Below are 20187 nucleotides of genomic sequence, written 5' to 3'. Positions count from 1 at the left end.
CTTCAGTGAAATTATATCTCCAGAATGATAGACCATCCCATAATAAAATGCAATGTCTATTGAAGTCTAATCTAAGGACTGTCCTCTGTTGAGACAACTGTGTGATAACATATAGGGATAAGGTGGAGCTCAGTGGTACAGCACCTCCTATCCACCAAACACATCCAACTGCTGAGGTTTTGAAAACCCACCGATTTTGAACAAGTCAGACAGTGATAAGTCAACTTTTTAAAGTACAAGTCATTCAAAACTCATTAATTTTACATGCAAATAATATATACCATAATGTTGAAAAAGTTCAGATCTGGATATGACTTATACAATGTTGAGTTTAACACATGAATTATGGAGATGAGGAAATTGCAGTACATTTTGCTACTGTAGTGAATATATCCCAATGCAGAAACAAAATACCAAAGGCTTCTGTTGCTATTACAGGAGATCATTGAGAAAGACTAATAAGCATAGCGTATGATTATTATGCATTCCCAGTACCAAAGGGTGTGTACAGGTGTATATGCTTTGATAGAATATGCATGGTAATGCTATGTGCTGCCTACTCAGTCTTTTGCTCACGGTACCTTGACTTAACAACTGTATTATGTGAATGTGACAGAAATTCAGTGAGAACTGTGCTTTGAATCTTGATCTTAGGTCTTTGCCCAATCTGGCCATTTATTGGACCTTCCTTTCTTCACACGCTTGGTAACAGTGTGAGCTAGAGCTCTCATTTAGTCAGATGACCAGAAGAGCAAACAACTGGTACTCAACAGGACACCTTGTTGCCAAGTTGTGCTGTTTTCAATACTTAGCTGTTGAATTCAGTTTCAACTAATGGTAGCTTAAATTTAAGATAGGTTTATCAAGAGAGTACCCCATTGCAGCTTAAGAATCATGCATATGTTCTGTATGTTGAAGAAACTGAGGCTCAGAAGGTGCTTGGGTATAAGCAGAAATGACACAGGGGTCAGGCTCTTGACCATATACGTTTTTTAAAGGTGGGATTTGTATGTAAATCCTTCATTTAAGGGTCCCAGGAAATGCAATGTGAGTGTTCCCCATCCCAATACAATTAGATATACAATGTGTGTGTGTGTGTGTGTGTGTGTGTGCACATGCACGCAATAGCCTTCTAAACTCTCAACAAAAGGAAAGTCTAGTTTGCTCTGTGACAGTCCCAATCCAGACTAACTGATGGTGTACTTTTTTCTCTTTGAGAAACAGTTCACAACGAAGATTTTCTGTTGGTAAATCCAGCACTAAGAGCTTGTTATTTATCTGGAATGCACAGCACAGTGTGCTTTATGGCTTTTCCATCATTTTTTCCCTGTAACTCCTGGTTTTGGGGTTTTATTTGGTTGCTGTGTTTGTTTGTTTGTTTGTTTGTTTGTTTGTTTGTTTTGGAGGATGGCCATTTCACCCATGCTGAGCAACAAATACTGTCAGTACTGGAGAAACTCTTTTTCAGTCTTGATTGTATGATTCAACTTAGAAGGCTGGTTGTTCAAGTAAGTTGTCTATTTGCTTATTCATAAAACAGTGCAATCCTTCACTCTGCTTCCCAAAGAGCCACCCATTAAGTTGTCCAATATAGATACCACTAAGACAGATATCACACCATCACCCAGTTGAAACAACTATTAAGTTAAAGTACCACGAGCCAAGGACTGACTCAATAGCAAACAGGTTTTCCATATGTAAAGAGATACAGCTCCGCCCACCATTTGGTATGATCAATGTGCAATAAACATCGCACCTGTGCAGGTATGATCACTCTTATGTCTGTGTAGTTCAGCATAGAAAGGGTTCCATGGCAGGGGTATGGCAGGGAGTGGCGTAGGAGGAGCTCTGATGACTGTTGCACATGTTTTGCTATGAGTCTTATCATCTTATGGTTTGCTATGCACCTAGACACTGGCTGTCTCACTCGCCAGTTGTGAACCTGTGGTTTTTCTGGGTCATCAGTCAGGTAGAGCCTTCACAGAAAGCTACTTCTTGAATCTTTTTTTAAAATAAATTTCATCTGCCTCTCTCCATCCCTTCACTTGGCTAAATGTCAGAAGTGTGATGAGCAAAAAGACTGTGTGTAATATATAAGGAACAGGGGAATGGGAAAACCTTTCAGGCCATCAGGAAGATCATTGAGTAAATAGCCATTACATGGATGACTTGAGAAAATTATAAATGGTTTTTTCCAAAGTCATCATGACCAGATTACATATTTTGAAGACCAATTTATTTATAGAAAAAAGGGCAAAATTTGATCTTTAATTTTACTCACCCAATCCCTCCAAAAGTAAGCCCAAATCAGTAGTACTTCTCCCTGTAGTCTTCTAAACTGGAACACTGAGAATTACCTTTAGTGAGAATAGACTTGACCCTTAGTGTCCTTAGGTGATAAGTTCCAGGACACCATGAACACCATGCATGATTATGTGCCCCGTCCTCCCTGTTCTGTGGCATAGTGTTTTCATATAACCTACACTGATCTTCCTGTGTGACTTAAATCATCTATGTCTCACTTGGGGATGTGACTTAAGATTGTTATTCTATAGTCCTTAAGGAATAATGAAAAGGGCAAAAGGATTATAGGTGTTCAATACACATACAACTACTTTGAAAAAACATACTGTAAATACTTGATTGGTGGCACTTCATAAACATAAAACCTTGGGGATATGAAGGCTTCAATCTTTGATGGAAACTGCTTTTTTTCCCTCAAGGAAATGGCATAATTTAGTGAATGCTAGGCAGAGACACAGAGAATAGACTCAGAATTTTGACATCATTCTTAAGTCATACTGTGGAGCTGATATGAAACGATCTCAAATGCTTGATTTCTTGAATGTCTTACAATAGGGAATGGAAGTCTATGATGTAGAGCAAGTTTTGTCTGTCTTGGCAGATTGTATGCTTTGTAGACACCTTTTCCCAAAAGCTAACCCCATGGTACCATCTTTCCCCTTTGTATCAGTTGTTCATTTACTTTCGAGTTAGCCATTGGGTTGTCATTACTACTTTATGACATCTAAAGTCTTGAGTGTTCTATTATTTCAGATGGCCTTTGTCCTTTCAGAGTCTGTGGTATGTAAAGTCACTGTGCTTTGGTCTTTGAATTCCTCTTTGGGGTTGAAACAGCAGAATGCCCTTTTACATGGGCATTCACTGTCACTAGGCACTCTCTTGCATTGCAACAGTCTCATGTATGGGGTGTAAGCAGCATCATTACCATTGTTTACAGAGAGGAGACTGAGAATGAGAAAATGTAAGTAAGTTGTCCACAGTCCTAGAGGAAGTACGTAGCAGAATTCTACACAGTGTAAATAATCTATTAACCATGAATCCCAGGAATGTCTCTGTTTATCCTGTCATCCAGGGGAAGACAGGGTTCAATTACGTCGTCAAAGTGCACTTTGAATTGTCTTTTGTACTGAAAGATGTCATAATTTGTCATTATCTTCTATTGGGCATTAGTTTATGACTAGTTTGTGGTATGCTGACTGATGAGTATTGTTGGTGGCATTAAATAGGTTTTATGGGCCATTGACTTGAGTAATAAGTCCTTCTTAGTCACAGACACAAAAATACTGGCTTTGGATGATATTTGTAGCGGAATTTAGCCATCATTCTGCTCTTTGATGTGGTTAGGGTGAAGTTCCATCAACAATGGCATGATGGAACACCCTCGAGAAGGCCCACTTCTGAGATATAAAAAGTTAATAAGGGGCTGGGGATTTAGCTCAGTGGTAGAGCGCTTACCTAGGAAGCGCAAGGCCCTGGGTTCGGTCCCCAGCTCCGAAAAAAAGAACCAAAAAAAAAAGTTAATAATATAATTAATTGCTTAAGTTTAAAAGAATTCAGCCTATTTGCCTGCATATATTCTTCTTGCCTCACCAAAGCGTTGGCAATTCTGCTGGTTACAACACCCACACATCCAGAGAGCAAGAGTGCATTCCAACATGCTTATTATTTTTCTCCGTGTGGTGAGTTGCTCAGTAGAAAGAGTCTTCGATTGATAGACTAATCGAGACTCTCTGCTGTTGGTTAGTTTTCTAATATGTTCATTGTTTCCTGGCTAACACCATTATCAATATGTTGGTAAGAGCATAAAAACAGCTATATGTGATGTCTAGTGGTTATGAGTGCAGCTATCCATAGTAATATCAAGGGAAAATATAAATGCATGATGTTTTGCAATAAGAACCATTATAATAACCTTTGTAGCATGATTATTTAAGGCTACTTTCTTTAAACTAAAAAAAAAAGATCTTGAACTGACTCATAAACTGATCCAAAAGGTATTTTCCCTTTTACTGGCTATTGTAATAATGAGAATTTTCTGCACCTTCCAAGAGCATAGAAGGGAACATTTTTAAAAGAAGAAAAGACAGTGAAGTGGTTGATTATAGTTCTATCATTATGGACTTCATTTCTGTCAGTGGAATCCAAAGAAATCGTGATTGTGCCTACTGTAATAGAAGGATTTTATTCACATCTAGTTATTGATATGATTCAGGTAGCTACAGCTATACTAATATCTTTTAAGTTTCTGTTTAATAGGATTGGTACTTTTATTTCCTGAAGGCTTCTTTTTTTCCCAAATGTTGTCCCATCTTTTCCCTTAATCAGCTGAACTATCACTACTTCATGAGGTGCCACATTATTATGACATTGATTTGCTTTAAGATTATAAATACAGTCAGAGTTTTAATTAATAACATGTTCCTGTTACAACCTGGCAGAGAGCTATGCATGGAAGGAAAATAACATGGGGAATTTATATCTACTCCCAGAGCTTCCTTTTAGTTATTGCTTTCCCGCTGCTTAATTTTTTCAACCCCACAGACAAGTAACTGCATTAGAGAATGTGTAAGTGATTTTAATTGCACCCCCCCGGAGTATTTGTAATGTGGCAGAGACCTACGCAATTAGCCCAAGGGGATATTGATGATCTAGAAATGGACCTAGACACAGTCATCAATCTACTGCAGTCAGCCTCCAAGCCTCCAAACCGACTCATTCTCTCCTCTGCTCTTAGGACATTTTCTTTCCATTCAACAATCCAAACTGCACCAGGCTTCCTTGGTGTCTTCTGTGTAAATTAACCTTGGAAGGCACTTGAGAGAGTTGTGCCTAGAAATCTGCGCATGCAGGTCCCTGATGCAAAAATACTTTAGACTTGGAATTAAGGAGCTCGGGAGAAGTCTCTCCTTTCCCAGACATACTGTAGAAACTCTCACTGTAACCAGAAGGATGCTCCTTCTCAAATCTCAAGTTAGTACAGACTCCTGGAGCTCCTAAGCACTCAAGAATTTTAAGTAGTTTTAAATTGAAGAACCAAGCACATCCATATTTGGTTCTGAGATACTCACATTGCAAGTTCGATTTGAATGAACACTGGAATTTGCTCAGGTCTCAGTTCTGCTTTCTCAAAGTAGAAAGTATTTCATGTATGCATGGAATGCCTGCCACTCAAAAATCATATGAGTTGGCAGGCCGTTTTAGAGATCACTACTTTCTGTGGCATGGGCAAGTGGCCAATCTGAAGGGTGGTTGAACAGGTTTCTCTGTGACCCACTTCTCTCCCCAAAGTCTTGATCTGGAGATGTCTCTGCCTCTGTGTTTCTTTTGTAGTATTTAAACTGTGCCTGCTGTAGGAAGGGCAAAAAAAATAACATTTGCTTTTACCTTGTTCAGAAAGTAGATAGCATTGTGGTGAGCAGTGTACTTTAAGAGAAGAAAACAAACTTCAGAAAAGTTGAGTGACTTACATTTTAAAAGGCCAGCAGGATGCGACTCTAGCTAGAAGCAATGCCCATGCATTTTTAACATAATGATGCTGTCTCTCATTCTGCCAAGGTTTAGAACAGATGCTGTCTATGGGATGGATGTCCATCGTGCAGTGGAGACTGCTGGCCTTGTCATGAAATTGATGTCGCATCATGACCAATACATTTGCCATTTCCATTAGTAGACTTTTACCCGGCAGAAAAACATTCTCAGTCTCTGTGGATTCACAACCACACCCCATGTCTCTTTTTAGTTCCTACCCTGAACATACTCATTCAGTGTTCATTACTGAACTATTCTCTCAACTGTAATCCTCTGTGCCTTGTACAGAGTGATCCTGTAGAATTCAGCCCCTGATGATGACAGGTAGAAAGAATGGTCACGACAATGGGCCTAGCAAATTCTCCAAAAGTGACTGAGAGCTGTATTTAAGTTTATAAGACAAGACAGCATTGGCACTGAGAGGGACAGTCGTACTCACATAAAATGTCTCTGGGGACCATTATTACTGATAGCTAGCAGAGTCAAGTGGCATCAGGAGCCGAATCAATGTAAGATATCTCTTGACCTGTGTGTGTGTGTGTGTGTGTGTGTGTGTGTGTGTGTGTGTGTGTGTGTGTTATATTTCTTCAACCTCTCTTTCAAAGTTCCAAGAACTTTGACTTCAGCTAGTGATGGTGATACTGAGTAAAATGTAAGAATTGAGGACCAATCTATCCATCTATAAAAATTAATGAAATACAGCATGCATAAAACATTCTTATTTTATCTTATCTTATAACTTATCATATAACTTATCTTGTCTACTATCTCATGCCAACTTCATGGAAGACAGATAAATTTAGAAATTCGTGAATTCAGAAAGTCATTTGGACTATTACTCCCTAAATTTAGAGATATTAGTAAGTCTAAATTATTTAAAGACTTAATAAATACAGTCTAATTTACAGATCCCCTCAAGCAGAAGTCTTCAAAAGGAATTTTTTTAAAAAAAAATCCAAAATGTCTTTTCATACAAGATGATTCATTTGATATTTTTAAACATCAAACATGGATAATGGTTTGGACTTTCCCTCCATAGAATATTACCACCTTGTTCATTATGCATACATTTTAAAGTATTACAATATGCACATGGCAATGCCTGAGTATATGTCTATAAAGAAGAGTACTATGGCAGTCCAGGAAGTGGTTTAACTCTATCAGGCCGTTACTGTTGAGAAGAAAAGGAGGCTGTTTTGAAAAAGTTTATTCCAAGAATCACATCAAACTTGGCCGAGCTGAATATTGTTGGAGGGCAGAGTGGAGAAGGACTTGAAGAGAGATGCTTCCAGATGGTCAAGATTCCAGTTTGCTTTGCTGAAGCATTGTAATATACTTGAGATTTATTTAAAACTTACAAAAGAACAAAACGTTTTTAGAAGATTGAAGTTGAAGGATCAGAAGTTCAAGGCCAACTTGAGCAACTTTGTAAGACCTTACCTCGAAGAGAATACAAAAACGACCACAAAACTCAGGTTTTTTGTGGACTATTTGAACATATACAAAAGTAAATGACATAAGGAATCCCTATGTCTTCATCAGAGAACTTTAAGGTTTTTTATTTTTCGATGTTGTTTATATCTCTACTTATACTCTTCTCTTCCCATCATTAATCTTTACTTGGGTTGATACCTCTGAGAACCTAAGTTCAATCCCTGGAACCCACATGGTGGAAAGCAATAACTGACTCCCACAAGTTGCCCTCTGAGCTCCACATATGCACTGAGGTACACACACACACACACACACACACACACACACACACACACACACACACTCACTCACGTGTGCTGACAAAAACCATATACATAAACCAATATGTATGTATACATATATAAAAAGCAATACTTCTTTCTTCCTCAGTGCTGTCTGTGAGGTGGCTACCATTTATTTTGAGGCATCATGGCTGCCCTTCAGCCTCTGGTGAAGCCCAAGATAGTCAAAAAGAGGACCAAGAAGTTCATCAGACGCCAGTCAGATGGATATGTGAAAATAAGGGAAACAGGCGGAAACCCAGAGGCATCGGCAACAGGGTGCGGAGAAGATTCAAGGGCCAAATCCTGATGCCCAACATTGGTTACGGGAGTAACAACCAAACCAAGCACGTGTTGCCTCACAGTTTCCAGAAGTTTCTGGTGCACAATGTCAAGGAGCTTGAAGTGCTGCTGATGTGCAATAAATCTTACTCTGCTGAGATTGCTCGCAATGTGTCCTCTAAGAACCGAAAAGTCATCTTAGAAAGAGCAGCACAGCTGGCCATCAGAGTCACCAATCCCAACGCCAGGCTATGCAGGGAAGAAAATGAATTGATGGCTTGCGTGCCTGTTTTGTGTTCAAATAAAACCACAAAAACTGCCACAAAAAGGCAATATCAATATATATATATATCTATATATATATGTAGATAGGTAGATATTATGTAAAGCCAATATATATGTGTATTATATATGCATGTGTATGTGTATATGAATATACATATGTATATGCATGTATATCTGTATATGTACTTGTATATGCATATAATTTATGTATATGTATTGGTTTATTGAGACAGGGTCTCTTTATATAGCCCTGGCTGTCCTGGAACTCACTATGTACACCAGGCTGCCCTCAAACTCACAGAGATACAGTTGCTTCTGCCTATGGAGTGCAGGACTTATCTGTGCTTATTTTCTCTAAAAGAAAGTTGCTGATTCCAGAAAGATAAAAAACCCATGGGGTTGGGGATTTAGCTCAGTGGTAGAGAGCTTGCCTAGGAAGCGCAAGGCCCTGGGTTCGGTCCCCAGCTCCGAAAAAAAGAACCAAAAAAACAAACAAACAAACAAACAAAAAACCCATAGCTGGTTCTTTCTGGGTAGTTATTAAGAAAACCAACCAAACAAAAACCCTTGAAATGTTTGGAAAACCTGTAAAGGGCTCTGCACACCCCCACCCTCACAATGTAGGCAAAGGAAGAGTAGGACTGAAGAAAGAGGATTCTTTAGGGAGAGGTGCCATGCATTTAGGGAACCTGTGGTTGGGGGAGAGGCAGACGGAGGCCTAAAAGCACAGGATCAGGGGCAGGCAGCAGTACCTGCCTCTCTCCATCTCTGGCTCGATGAGTTAGTACTGGCAGAGTCGGTGTTTAGGCCACACAGAGAGGTCTTGCTCTAGTTCTGGCAATGCGGCTCTTCCTCGGTGGTGCTTCATCTCACTGGGAAGAAGTCCTCTCAAGTTGTCTTCCAACCGTTCAACAAAGGGCAGGTCTTTTCCTGCACCTTTTCTAAGGTAGAGAAATATCTTCCCAAATTTAAGATCGGAGCTACCCAAGCCCTAAAAATGTTACTGGGAATAATGGTGAGGCATTTGCTCCTGATTAAGCTCTATCTTTGTTTTGAAAATTACATTTATGCTGTGTGTGTGTGTGTGTGTGTGTGTGTGTGTGTGTGTGTGTGTTCACCATAGCACATGTGTGGAAGTCAGAGAGCAATTTGTAAAAGTCAGCTCTCTCCTTCCACCCTACAGGTTCTAGGCATTACACTCAGGTCTCTAGGCTGACAGCAAGCTTGTCTATCCTCTGGGCTACCTGGACCCCCTATCCTTCTTGAGATAGCTGTCCCTGCCTGAAGTGGGTAGAATTTAGAGACAGGAATGCAGAAAAGTGCATTTGTAGATAAGTTAATCCAAATTCTGACAGATCAGGGAGTCTCCCAATAGCTAGTGGCTTGTTGGTTCAATGTGAGAGGAGCAAATGGATAGAGAGGGGGAGGACCCAAGCTTCAGAGCTGCAGAAGCAGTAGTCTGTGCTAGAACCTACTTTGAGCTCCGAGACAACCTCCAAAGCTCACCCCCCTTCAATCATTTAAAAACTTCCCAGGATGGCTTCAGTTTCAGAATGCACTAGCTAGAGACAGTGGATCTTTATCAACCCCACTCCCCTTCACTTTAGATTGGTGGATAAAACACTTTCTTTAATCAGGAAAGATAACCAGGTCAGGTTAACCTTTGCAAAATCAAAGAGCTAAATTTCTTTGATGTCAGACTAGTGAACATACGTTCCATGACCTTAGCAAATAGCTCAGTCATCTCTCATTATCCAAATGACAAATGGACAACTTCAAGATAGAAAATCCACACTTCTGTGACTAGGTGCTTTACTTCAAAATTAGCCTTCTTTGGTATGCATTTTGTATCTCAGAGGCACTCTTACTACCCCGCCCCCACCCCATGCAAATCTGGGTTCTAAAAGCTTACTACAGTGGAATATTTTTCTTTCAGTCACTATACTCAGTGCTTAAACATGGGTCAATCATTATCATTTTGTCCATAGGGATATTCTTTTAGAATAGGGTTACTAACCTCTTAACTAAGGTAGAAGTGCCCTTGGAAAATGGAAAGGCACCTCGTGTCTCCATTACTGCAGTCTCCCGAATTAGAGGTTTAGTTTCTAAGGCCAACATCAAAACACTGTCAAAAAACTTAAATGAACAGGAAGATGAAACTGGGTGGTGGGTTCAATCCTGCAGCTGCCCTGTCCTTTCTGGTTTCTCTTCTTAGAGTAATAAACAGCAACAAAGGAAGAATACCAGCTAAGCCTCTCCAGTCAGCAATTCCGTGTGACTCTGTTTTATTTATGTGCTATAAATGACACACAGGAAACTATCCTGAAAAGCCCCTAGTAGGGAGTGTGACTTCCTAGAGCCTGCAAGGAGAAGTCAGATATCCCTAGCTGTAGTTAACAAGTCCAGACAGAGCAACAGGAAGAGGAAGCTGATGGAGTAGAACACTATACTCTATATCGTGTGCAGAACTGAAGATGTTTGCCTCTAAGCACAAGGAGGTACGGCTTTTAAAGGTAGCTCAAGTCAATGGGCATTGCTTTATTTTAATCTTCCTAGACTATACTTGTGGAAATGTCAAGAGGCGTCAACCCAAGTGATTCACTAGTGACTACCGTTGTAGCGAGAACTTGTTGGCAGATGTACATGCGTGTGGTGGAAGCATGCATGTACAGGTGCAGATGCGTGTGCTCATGTGTATGCAAAGGCCAGAGGTTGATGTTGGGTGTTTTTCTCCACTGGTCTCCATTTCATTTACTAGGGCGGAGTCTCCCACAGAATCAGGAGCTAATCTAGTTTCCCAGATTACCCCAGGTATCTCTTACCTCTGTCTCCCCAGTACTGTGATTACAGGCGAGCTGCCATGTGGGTGCTAGGGATCCAAATTTTAGGATTTATGTTTGTGTGCCAACTGCTTTATCCACTGAACTCTCTCTTCAGTCTGCGACTAGGAAAGAAAAACCACAGAAATAGGAGGGAATTGCAAATCTTGTGGTAATATAGACATATAAGGATACCATGAATGCAAACTATAGGGCTGGAGAGATGGCTCAGTGGTTAAGACCACTGACTGCTCTTCCAGAGGTCCTGAGTTCAAATCCCAGCAACTACATGGTGGCTCACAACCCTCTGTAATGGGCACTTGATGTCCTCTTCTGGTGTGTCTGAAGACAGCCACGGTGTACCCGCATACATGAAATAAATAAATCTTAAAAAAGGATACTATGAGTGCAAATAAATAATACCTTGTTAGCCTAGTGGTTCTCCACAAACAAAGCAGAAGTCTCCAAGCCTGCTTTGTGCCCAGGAGAAGATGACATTTGTCTTACAGTTTGACCCTCCCTTTTAGCAAGCAGGAGGGGAAGCTTGAGTAAGCACAGTCATGACCTTGTCTTCCTCCTCATCTAATCTACACATAGGAACATTCTTAAGCTCCTTATCCTGAAAGGTCCTCCCTAGTTTCGAATCTGGGATGTTAGAGGCCCATTCAGTAAGTCTGAGCTTGGGACTGGCAAAGGAAATGTCAAAAGCAAACAGGTACCAGGTTCCCTTCCTAAAACTACCAAAGAAGGAAAGGCACATTTACCGAATGATAAGTGACTTGGTCTCAGCCTCAGGGGACACCAGAGGGTAGTGAAGATCCAGGAAGCCTGGGAGGCACTTGCTGGCTAGCAAAGGTAGACTACACAGACCTGGATTTTCCTACAAGAATACAAAAAATTAGATGGTAATGTGGGGGTTGGGGTTGCATATCATTTTACAAATAGCTAAAAAAAACTGGAAAATTTTAATGCCGGCAGGAGCAACAAATAGAGCGATGGGATGCATTGTTCCAAAAGACGTCCATGTTGTAGTCTGTGAGGCTGAGGGGGAAGAATTCATTAGTGTACATGATCATCGTTGCAGAGAAAAGAGTGAAGAGACTTTCAGTTTATTATCTGTCATTAAAGAGGTTTTCTCAGATAAGGGGGGAAATGTGCGAAGAGAAAGGTGCTTGGGGTCAGTATCTGTGATATCTCTACGGGCTCTGTGTTCCCACACCTCGCCTCTGTCACATTAGAGACAGACTTTGGGGTGATGACGTAAAGCGGGGTTGTGGTTTTGAACCTGTGAGCTCTTACCATCCACATAGACCTAGTTTAAAAACCTGGTGGAATGATTCAGATATGGCCCGAGTTACACCCAAGGTACAGAAGCTTAGAAATGTCTAGATGACAGAAGAGATTTTTCTAGATTAAAAACAAAAGTAGGTGATTGGCTTTTCTTCACATTTTATTAAAGTGGCCTTCACCAAGCCAAGCATTAAATTTTAGGAAATAAAGTATCAAGATAAAAAAAATAAGCCTCGCTGGGCATTGTGATACATGGGTGCATTTGCCAACACACTCAAGAGGAGGTTGAAGCAGGAAGGTTTTAAAAAGAAGAGAAGAGAAAAGAAAAAAAGAAACCAAAAATGACAATGCATTTATTTGCAATGCATACAACCAGTACACGTCGGGTTTCAAGTATTTCTTGATTTTCCTATGTAGAGACAATTCCAGATATTTTTGGTATTTTTCCTAGTCATTGAGTCTTCTTAGGGTAGCTTTCTCTCTCTCTGTTTCTCTCTGTCTCTCTATGTCTCTCTCTCTCTCTCTCTCTCTCTCTCTCTCTCTCTCTCTCTCTCTCTGTGTGTGTGTGTGTGTGTGTGTGTGTGTTGTGTGTTCCTGTGTATTACCGCAGGCATGCACATGTCATATCGCACGTGCAGGTCACAGCACAACCGCAGGTGTCCGTTTCTTGCCTTCTTCTTTGTTTGGACTTTCTGTTTGCAGCCGTGCACCCCAGGCGAGATAGCCTATGCTATGCACTGCCTGGATCCTCCTGTCTCTGCCTCTTATCTCACAGTAGGAACAACTGGGGCACTTGTTACCACCCCTGGCTTATGTGGGTTCTGCATCCAAACTCAGGTCCTCACACGTATGTGGCATGTACTCCACCCTCTGAGCCACCTCCTCAGCCCTGCATTTTTTTTCTGGAACAATAAAAGAGTGTAATACCAGACTAATGAGATGTTTCAACATTGTAGTTGGTACTTTTCAGTTATATGTAACATGTTGAAGTTAGTAGTGAGGAATTATCTTTTTAGCTAAATTTCTGGTGGATACTGAATGTTTGTGTGATTAGTAAGAATATAATTAGATAAGATTAGCTAAGTAATAAGATCAATACATATGTTCTCTTTCTTCCTTTTTTTTTTTAAGACAGAATTTCTTTCTGTAATCCTGGCTATCTGGTAACTCTGTGTAGACCAGGCTCTCCATGAACTCACAGAGATCTATCTGCTTCTGCCTCTGAAGTGCTGGGATTAAAAACATGTGCTACTAGACTTATAGTACACGCTCTGTTTCCTGGGCTATAAATTAGAAGCTAATACTGAAAAGGGGCTGCCATAAATGAGATGATGCGGTAAGAGTCAACTGGCAATGGTCAGCCATTGTGGGAACTTGTAAAATCCCCACAGATTACCGCAGAAGCTGTTGTGCTCTGGTTCTAAATTTGCTACCAGCTTGGTTTCAGTTACTATTTTAACTCTTCAGCATCCTTACTGTGACTAGCAGAACCATTCACGAGACTTTTAGTGAAGATAGTTCCTTGTATTGTCCACCCTCAGGCATGGTTTTAGGGATGTTAATAACTGGCAAGCATTTCCCCTGGAATCTGATCATGAACTTTGATCAAAAAAGATGGAGAATTTCATGTAGTAAAAGAGTGTTAGAGGAGATCAGGAAATGGGCAGAATAGATGGGCGAGGCGGGTCATAAAAGGGGAATTAATGAATGGGAATTACTCAAGTGTGTGCACATTCCTTCCTTGTGCTAGACACTTTCTGCTTGTCTGTCCTCTCTATTGGAGCCCAGTGGATCTTTGTAAATGATCACAGGACACACTTCTGAGTAGGACTCTCAAATACTACAGTCTTGTTCTTCTAGGGAAACAGCCAGTCAGCAATATAAATCACACAAAACTTAAAGGAAATCAGTTCACAGAGTGCCTACATCTGTCTCTGTCTGGAAGCTTCTGGGGAGCATTGTTAAAAAGTGGGAATGTGAATTCCCAATTAAAACATGTTAGGGATAGTGCACATGTAAAATCTTCGCTCTAAGGTTTTTTCCATGCATACAAACCCTTCCATAAATAGCCCTTTATCCCAGGTCTACCCCTTTCCTCAGGTCTACCCCGTACCCCAGGTCCACTCTCTACCTCAGCTCTACCCCATGCCCCAGATCTACCCCTTACTTCAGACCTAGTGTTTTGTTTCAGGTTTTTTTTTTTTAAGCTGGGGACCGAACCCAGGGCCTTGCGCTTGCTAGGCAAGCGCTCTACCACTGAGCTAAACCCCTAACCCCAGACCTAGTGTTTTGAATATGTGTGACCCCATCCCCACCCCCACAGACTCATGTTTTTGAATGTTTGGCCCAAAGGGAATGACACTGTTAGGAGGTGTGGCCTTGCTGGAGGGAGTCCGTCACTGTGGGGTGGGTTTTGAGGTCTCCTATGCTGCCCATTGTGGAATTCTAGTCTCCTCCTGGCTGCCTGCAGAAGACGGTTGCCTTCTGCTCCCTTTGGATCAAGATATAGAACTCATGGCTCTTCTAGTACTATGTCTGCCTGGATGCTGCCATGTTTTCTGCCATGATGATAATGGACTGAACCTCTGAAACTGTAAGCTAGCCCCAATTAAATGTTGCCCCTTATAAGAGTTGCCTTGGTCATGGTGCCCCTTCATAGCAATGGAAACCCTAAGACAACCCCTTTCCCCAGATCCATCCCTTCCCTCAGGTCCACTGAAGCCCTGTCCTTGCTCCTCCGAAAATGAGCTTCTTTTTCACCACCCCTGTGTTCTGTCCACTGTCATTTACTGTTTGTAAAAGTGCTGTTCCCCCCCATGGCATGTTTTAACCTGGCAGTAACATACAAACATTTCAGCAATTATCCAACTCCCTGAAGCTTCCAGACAGACGTTGGCACTCTGAGAAACCAACTTCCTCTCTGTTTTGTATGATTTATATTGCTGACCGGATCTGTTTCCCTCAGGAAACAAGGTTGTAGTTTTTGAGAACCCCCTCCTCAATCCAGACATGTGTCTGATGTCTTTATGTGGTTATTTTTCTATTCCAACATGACTTTTAAATGTCTGACTTATTTCTCCTTCCCAGTTCTCACTCTCCTCTGTTGGTTATTTCATAGACAATCTAGCTTCCTTTCCTTCTATCCTTCTCTGTATCTCTAGATTACAAGTCACCACTGGATTCCTGGCTCTAGAAAGCACATTGTTTTGAAAGCTAATCTTACCAACCTACACCATCAACCTGTAAACCAGTGGTTCTCAGCCTATGGTTGGTAAGCCTCTTAGGGGTCAAATATCAGATACCTTGCATATCGAATGTTTACATTGCAATTTATAACAGTAGTAAAACTACGGTTTGGAAGTAGCAATGAAATAACTTTCTGGTTGGATGTCACCACAACATGAGGAACTGAATTAAAGGGTGGCAGCATTAGGAAGGTTGAGAACTACTGCTCTAAATGCTTGAGAAATCCCAAAGTTTTTTGCAGTAAGTTGACAGTTTCCTTCTCTATGAACCCACAGAGATCTACCTGGTTCAGCTTCCTGGTCTCCCCTATGTACATATGTTGCATCCTAATAGTGTCCTAATGGGAAACTACATTCTACATTATAGAAAACTTTGGAAATGCAGCTGGGAATGGGACTTCATTTTAGAACCACACTCTCTTCTGTTCTGGTGAGGAAGGTGGAGGGACTCCCTTCCCGTTGGGTAACTTTAGCGAACTTTACAGAATTTACATGGGACCGATGATAGATACCATGGAAGGTTCTAGTAACTTATGCTTTCTTTTCCATAGGGAGGTGCTGTGATTTCCGGAGCAAGGGAGTTGGTTGGGATATCACATGTGAGGATGAGCAGTGTCACAACTTCTTCGGACTTTTTATTTCTTTTAGAAAAAGAGAAGACAGAGAAATCCTGTCTTGAGAAAGAAAGAGAGAAAGAAAGAAAGAAAGAAAGAAAGAAAGAAAGAAAGAGAAAAAGAAAGAAAGAAAGGAAGAGGAAAATGAATATTTGTGGTAGGATAAACATCTGAAATAAAAAAAGAGAACAACAGTGTCATTGTGGAAACCCTCCAGTTGGATGCTTCAAGCTGTCTAAATGTAACTAAAAGCAAAGAGAGAATTTGAAAGACACTATATTTTTAGAGGGAGCATGTTTGGCTTTTAGTCAGTTCCAATAAAAAGTCTAGCTCCAAATCCCTACTTCAGAAGCAATTTAAACTGAGATTTTTGCCATCTCACAAGAGTACCATTGACACGCAGATTTCTAAATAGGAACAAATGTTTTCACTTACATGTTACCGTAGCACAGTTACAGTTGGAGAAGGAAAGTAACCCACATTCCAGGTTTTGGGGGTTTATTATCTGTGCACATGAAACTGGCATCAAAAGGATGGGACAAATTAATCTTTTAACACTTATCACTGTCGGGATAAAATAGCTGAGGTCATAGAATCAGTAATAACAAAGCACTCCATGACCCCATGTGCTATTCAAGTTTTAATTTAATTTTAGTTTTTGCACATGAGTGCTTTGCCTACTATGTATGCTTATGCACCACATGCATGCCTGGTGCCAATGGGGACCAAAAGAGGGCATCAGACAGATGATCTGGAGCTGGAGTTTGTTGGGACTCACTATCTAGGTACTGAGAATTGAACCCAAGTCCTCTGTAAGGGCAGATAGTACTCTTAAGCACCGAGCCATCTCTCTATCCCCTATTCTTTTTTTTTGATTCAGTATTTAGGTTAGCATGTAACTGATGGGTTTCATCATAGCATCTTCTTACACATGCATCATTGTACTTTGTTTGCTCCTGTGTGCCCTATCCCACTCTGCCTGGTTCCCTCTTTCCCAATCGCTTTCTGGTTTGTGTAACTATCACATACATTGCATTACTCTTCCTGTTTTCCCTCCAAAACAAGGTATCTTTCTTCTCTCTGATGATTGTCTTCCTAATTTTAGGACCTGTTCCTCTTATTTTTATTTGTTTACAGTTCTGCAACTTTGTTTGACAGTCAGCAGTTCAATTCTCATCCACATTCGCCATTTATAGTTTTTGAGTGCGGTAACAGGAGTGGAAATTACCAATGTGTCCAGTTTCTTTGGCGACTCCTTTTCATCCTCATTACATTTTCCGGACAAACATATTCGGATGCCATACGATACATTCCTCACTCTTTGGGCCCAGACAGCTTTATTGAGCCTTATGTCAGTGCACACATCTGGAGTCCCCATCTCCTTTATGGCAAATTTGCAGATTTCTTTGAGTGCCAGAGGGGCATGCTTCCTAGATGTGTTTGCGAATTTTGACGGTGTATTTTTGGATCACCACCTCGTTGATAGCAGAACAGCCTTTCTTCTTGCCATCCTTCTTTGTGGGAACAACTCTGCTGAGCCCAAGTTGGAAAGGACCGCCTGTTTTTTTTTTTTTTTTGTTTTTATTTATTTATACAATTTTGCTGTGTTTGAGATTGAAATCTAGCTACATTGCCCAGATTCATCTCAAACTCCTAGACCTAAGCCAGCCTCCTGCATACTACCACCACTCCTGGCTTGTTTTGTGCCTTTTTCAAAATTCAAAGACTGAGGCAGACGTGGTGGAGTGTGCCTATAATCTGAGAATTGGGAGTCTGAAGTAGGAGAGTCATGAGTTCTAGAGAAGCTTGCTTTACACAGAAGGTTCAAAGTCAGCTTGTACATACTGAGACCCAGTCTCAGAAAACCAATTTAAAAAAATCAGTTATTTAATTAAATCGAAGGCCTTAGCGATCTATGTGACCCAGTGGTGAAGCAGATGCCTAGAAAGTGTGAGGCCCTGAGTTGAGGATGAGTTGGGAGAACGGGAGAAACCAGCAAGGGATCACTCAGAATTCATCTCACAAAGAGTTCGTCGTGTTTTAGTATAAATCAAGTAAGGAGATTTTAGCTGCTCTTCTTTACTTCTGGAGTGCTGGGGAGGGACAGGGCCTCCAGCGTGGATCTTTTTGGGAGGTGAAGGTTTGGGATAAGGCGCTCAGAACAGTTACTGCCACAGAAAACATTAAAAATGGTCTCTTCTCTGTGTTCTCCTCTTCCTTCTCCTCCTCTTCCTCCCTTCCTCCTTCACCACTACCACCATCAAATTCCCTCTGAAATAAGTGGAACAGTCAAAGGAATGCAGGACTGTGATGACCCTTTCAAGTGTCCTTCTAAAGTGTTAGGACCACCCACAGAATTACTGTGAGACAAGATTGGCATGTTGAGGTGAAAATAAGGATTATATATGTATATGATATTATATATGTATTATATATGTATATAGTTTTATTCATATATATTTCCAAAGTCTCAAATCTTTATTTCTGGGGTAAAACATTTCCTAACTGCTAGCCTCAATTTTGAATGTTATTTTCAGTTGGATTATGGGCTTATCATAATAAAGCATGATCCTTGGGTGTGGATAAATGGTCTGGATGTCATCCCCCCCGCCCCCCGCAAGTGTCTACAGCACGTGTGTATGTATGGCTTTGTTTTATGCTCAGTTCCTTCCAAATGCCAGGAAAGTACCCTTTAGTTGGACTTTGGTGTTTCATGATTTACTGCTAGAGCTTCCCCTGAACTTTCTTATTCAACTTGCATGAGTTAGCACTAAATATGATAGTTTGACCACTAATGTTAAATGCCAGCAACTTAAGAAAAATGCAACAGCTGAACTTTGCTATTTTATTGTTACCCCCATCCCTGCCCCAAATGCAGCTCAGTCTTGTGAGTGAGATGAGCTCTGAGCTGCTCCTGTTTGGTACTTGGTACCAGCATCCCCCTGCATTGCCAAGCCTGCTGCAACAATGAAGCTCATTCATCTACAGACAACACAGCCAGTGATACACGCTTAGGAGTCAGCACAGTGAGCACATGTTTTCCACTGTGTTTAGAAATGGATTTAGCAGGCTAAAAGGTTTACAAATCATTGAGGGGGTAAATTTTGGAGTCACACCTGGACTTTGGAAATTAGGAATAATATGCTATTGGACAATCGGTTCAGCCTCTTTAGGCCTCTGCATCCTTATTTATGCAGTAAAGAGAATAATACTTAGCTTTTTGAATTTAATTAAAGTAGATATAACAAGCTTGCATGATATATTGCCAGCAGTAAGTGATATTTCTAAAAGCTATTATTGCTTTGGTTTTTTAATTCAGGACAAAATATCCCATGAAAATTAGTTAATATCTTATTAATTTAGTAAAATATTTTAGAAGGAAATGAGAAATGAACAGATAGGACATAGCTTAAGGCCCAGGGAAATGTTATTAAATTTTTCTGGCAAGAATGGAAACTAGCTTTAGAGTTGGAGAATACACTGTTTTCTATAGCTATCCCTGTTGTCATGGTTAAATGACCTTTGGGCTAAAGCTTAGCCATCCATAAGTGTGGGGATTTTATTCTTCATGGCATCTACTGTGGCCCATGTGCAATGATTTACCCTCACTGTAAGCACAGGGCCAATTCCCTATGTTCAAACTATTCTAGTAGGTCTGTGACCCACCCTGCTTTGACAGAGATAAGAACTAAACAGATGAGCATGCTGGGAAGAGTGACTGATGGGAGGAGACAGGGTAGAAGGAGAAAGCCAAAGAACCAAGGGATGGACTTGAAAGCACCGGGGTGAAAATCTAGAGTAACAAGACCCAAGTTGAAAAGGCCAAAGAAAACTCTAAACTCTAACTAGAAAGTGTGGACTGGGAAGAGAATAGCAGTGCCAGTTTGAAGTTTTTATTCATTTATTTATTTTAAATCTTTTGAAAGACAACAGGTAATGAAGGTACTAGGGGGTGTAATGATAGCCAGGGAGGTGGGAAGAGGGCTGGTTGGGAAGGTAACTGAGTGCAGGTGGCTAAGATTGTAGTTGCCAGAAGAAATTACCTGAATCAGTTCACATATTAAGA

At 40.8% G+C, this 20187-nt stretch overlaps 1 protein-coding gene and 1 pseudogene across 9 annotated transcripts in view; both read left to right on the top strand.

Moving 5' to 3' along the window:
* Positions 1 to 20187, top strand: part of Rasgrp3 (RAS guanyl releasing protein 3) — a 98557-nt gene that overhangs the window by 36892 nt on the left and 41478 nt on the right.
* Positions 7652 to 8240, top strand: LOC148005090 (large ribosomal subunit protein eL32 pseudogene; annotated as a pseudogene).

Source organism: Rattus norvegicus, chromosome 6, assembly GCF_021556685.1.
Source record: "Rattus norvegicus strain SHRSP/BbbUtx chromosome 6, alternate assembly SHRSP_T2T, whole genome shotgun sequence".
NCBI lineage: Eukaryota > Metazoa > Chordata > Mammalia > Rodentia > Muridae > Rattus > Rattus norvegicus.
Note: the sequence above shows the minus strand (reverse complement) of the source record. Positions and strands in the feature narration are given on the sequence as shown.